A 3,528-nucleotide genomic window follows, 5' to 3' on the forward strand; every position below is an offset into this window, starting at 1 on the left:
CACACAATTGTTTCTGAGCCAATACTGTTCCTCTATGCTTCAAATTCATCAACATCAACATGTCAGCCTCCTGTCGGCCACTAATGAGCGAACGATGGATCGTCCTAGTCCGTTCGCGTCATCCAGAATACTCACGCAACTGACCTGATCACGGGTCCATTTTGCGGGGTGCCATGCACCAAAAGAAAATCCCTTGTAGAACATGTTTCAAAATAAAAATAGTAAAATCTATTGGTGGCCTTAGAATTTATATTCATTTATTATAATAACTAAATTATGAATATGTTATAATTACACGTGGCGTGGTTACACTGTATCTTAACGTCTATACATATTTTTATATCAAAGCTTGATAATGGCTGCCATATACGAACTGTTGCAAGCTGTTTTTCAAAAAAACTTCAAACGGTCAACAGTTGATATTATTGTTAGCCGTACAAAGTACATAGTTTTCAGTCGCCGCAAAAATATTGCCGTGAATTCCGTGGCAATAATTAACCAACAAATTTAGTGTTATTGTTACAGCAAGAGAACCTTATGGTTATCTTGAAGTTCCTCAGTTCATGGGGTATTAGTACTCGTGTGATTTGTATGGAGATACTTCCAAGTATGACGTATATCGGTACTAAGTGAAAACATTTGTCACTTTCAAAGGAGAAATATCAGTAAAGTGTGAAGAGCATACTTGTTAAACAATAGCTAGCGTGACTCGTTCGCCCGTCACATCATAAATGTATTATTTATTTTATATCAATCAGTCACTAATCGTAAAACCTCGATATGTATACAATTTTCCAGAACACAATCACCTCATTGACATTAGTCTGATGTTTCACCTTCAGTTATTAAAATAGATATTTTTGATGCAATTTAAGCAAAAGAAATCGAAGTAACCGGAAAAAAATTTCTTAGAAGTCTTATGTTTCTAAGGATAAAGATTTTGTTTTGTTTATAGTGGGGAAAACAATCAGTCAGTCAGTGGAAATATATATTCATAGCTGATTTATACCGTTTAGATTTAGTGTCGTTAAATAATAAAGAAATGTTCAATATTATATTTACATAGCTTCAAAAGCGAATGTTGGAATCAAGTGTGTCAACGGAATTTTATTTACTTACAACGCCTGAAGAAAAATAATAGTTATAAAGATGTATTGTCAAAATTCTCTTCAGTTTGCAAAGGTGCCTATTGGGATATTGATTTCTTTTAATTTGACATTACTTTGTGGGTAGTATAAAAAAAAAGAATTATCAATGAAAAATATAATAGTCACAATGTTTACATCTTACGAGTTTCAGTAGTGACATCAGAATAAGATTGTGTGTGTCTTTGAAAAGAAACGTAATTTTGTGTACTTTGACAGGGCGCTTATAATATTGTGTTATGAACGAGTTGGAACTGTTCAATCTGTAAGCAAATAAATTAAGTGTAAAATGAGTTACATTCATATACTTTTTTACGTAATGAATGTTAATTATAATATAACTATATCAAAGGCCCAGGGTATCCTTGTTATATAAATTTATTGAAAACTTAATACAAAAAACAGAACCTTTTTAATATGATACATACTTCTTAGAATAAAGACTCATAATCGAGACTGCGTTTATTCAAACTAGCCACTGGATTAAATCAGATTTCAAACAAACAATAGTCTATTGTGATTGCGGGCATACGACAAAAGATGGTACAAGCCTAGTGTACTCCAGTGTATACAGTTGGCCAGAGATAGTGCTGCGCTAATCAGACGCTGTGATAATCAGATAACAGCTCGCATTCCGTCAGTCCGATTTAATATTTCATACGATACTTACATCAAGAAAAAAAGTGTATGCAAGGGATGTGTTGATTCTAGTCTGTTTTTAGTGTTTTATGTGTTATAAAGAATGGATTACTGAGGAAAGCCTTGAAGAAATAGTGGTACGTATCCTTTAAACACGTGTTGTAATTTGAAATGATTTTGTTCTGTCATAATGTCTATGGATTGTCAAACTTAAAGAAGGTTGCTCAAAACCATTTTCGCGTAACATTTCTTTCTAGTTTTTTCTTGATATGTAAATCAGTTTGTTTTATTTATCAAGTATGCTTTGACTCATCATATGACACATCTAGAAATTTAATCATTGTGGAAACTTCGTGAAATAAAGTACTGAATTATTTTTGTCATTAAACTCCACAAGTCTATTTTAAGATAGAAATTAACAAACTAGTATATTTAAAAACTTAAATAAAATTAAAAGTTACTTTTCTACACTTTTTATTCATTCAAAAAAGCGAATCATGTCATCTCTTTCGTACTGTTGAAAAAAAAAGGGATCACTAAATGTTTTGGTACAGATCTTTCGATAGTGAAAACCCTTGAACAGCTCAGCTCAGATCAGCTAATTCGTTTACGTTTTATAAACAATATCTAAGCTATGCTTGTTTATGTTTTAATTGCCTTTTATTGTGATTCATCTAAATCTTGTATCAAAAGTAAACAAAGCATCCTCGATTATGAAGATTTACGTTCATCGATCATAGAACAAATAAATGCATATTTTTTTTCGGGTTTACACTACTTTAACATGTTTAAAAAACATAATGTTCAAGTACATTCATTCATCATCAGCTCACTATACGTCCCCACCGAGGGCTCGGAGCCTACCCTAAGTTAAGGGTGATTAGGCCATAGTCAACCACGCTGACCCAGTGCAGGTTGACTACACACATATCATTGAATTTCTTATTAGATATGTGCAGGTTGCATCACGATGTTTTCCTTCACCGTAAGAACGTCGAATAAAAGTACATATGCAAATCGGAAATCGAAAAACACATTGGTACATGGCGGGATTCGAACCCAGGACATGCAGATTGCAAGTCAAGTGCTTGACCCCCGAGCCACCGACGCAATACATTCATTAATTTCAGAAACTTAGTATGCAAAGCAGCGTTCTGCTTCGTCAGGATGGAGGATGAATTAAAAAAAATACTAAAAGGACAGTAACTTAATAAACTTGCACTGAAAAGTTTTTACGTCTATTCAAAATATCATCCTCTATTTTAGATAATTAAAAGGATACATTTTGAAAGTTTAAGCAGTAACAGAAATCTGAATGCATTTCAATCTCTAGGCCAAGTAATTTGGCTTTTAGGTTAGGTAATATCTTAACAAATATTTCTTTAATATAGAAGATATTATTATAATTATGTTTCGTCATAATTAAATGTTATTCAAATATAACAATAACTTTATCATGTTTGAATCTAAACTTTAGCACGAAATTATTTTAAACTCAATGATTTCTTTTCAATTAATCTATTGTTTTTAATAATTATATTTCAAATAAGAATTCCTTCTATTTCATCATCTCAACGCTCGAAAAGTATCACCAACTTTAAAAAAAGTGTCACCAGCATTAACTGCTGCACGAATCGACTCGAATAATGCAATACCACAAAAAGGCAATACGCGTGAAGTGAAAGAATTTCCGCGTCATCTAAGGGAACGTACCCATGTAACATGACCCGTTTAGGGGGGGGGG

At 32.7% G+C, this 3,528-nt stretch overlaps 1 protein-coding gene across 1 annotated transcript in view; it reads left to right on the plus strand.

Moving 5' to 3' along the window:
- Positions 1 to 1,288: 1,288 nt before the first annotated feature.
- Positions 1,289 to 3,528, plus strand: part of LOC106115474 (cationic amino acid transporter 2) — a 13,548-nt gene continuing 11,308 nt past the window's right edge. Inside the window, exon 1 of the mRNA XM_013308869.1 lies at positions 1,289 to 1,921. The gene's annotated coding sequence lies outside the window, so the exon portion shown is untranslated. The remainder of the gene's footprint in view (positions 1,922 to 3,528) is intronic.

The sequence above is a fragment of the Papilio xuthus genome, unplaced genomic scaffold (genome assembly GCF_000836235.2).
Source record: "Papilio xuthus unplaced genomic scaffold, Pxut_1.1 DF827789.1, whole genome shotgun sequence".
In the NCBI taxonomy this organism is placed as follows: domain Eukaryota; kingdom Metazoa; phylum Arthropoda; class Insecta; order Lepidoptera; family Papilionidae; genus Papilio; species Papilio xuthus.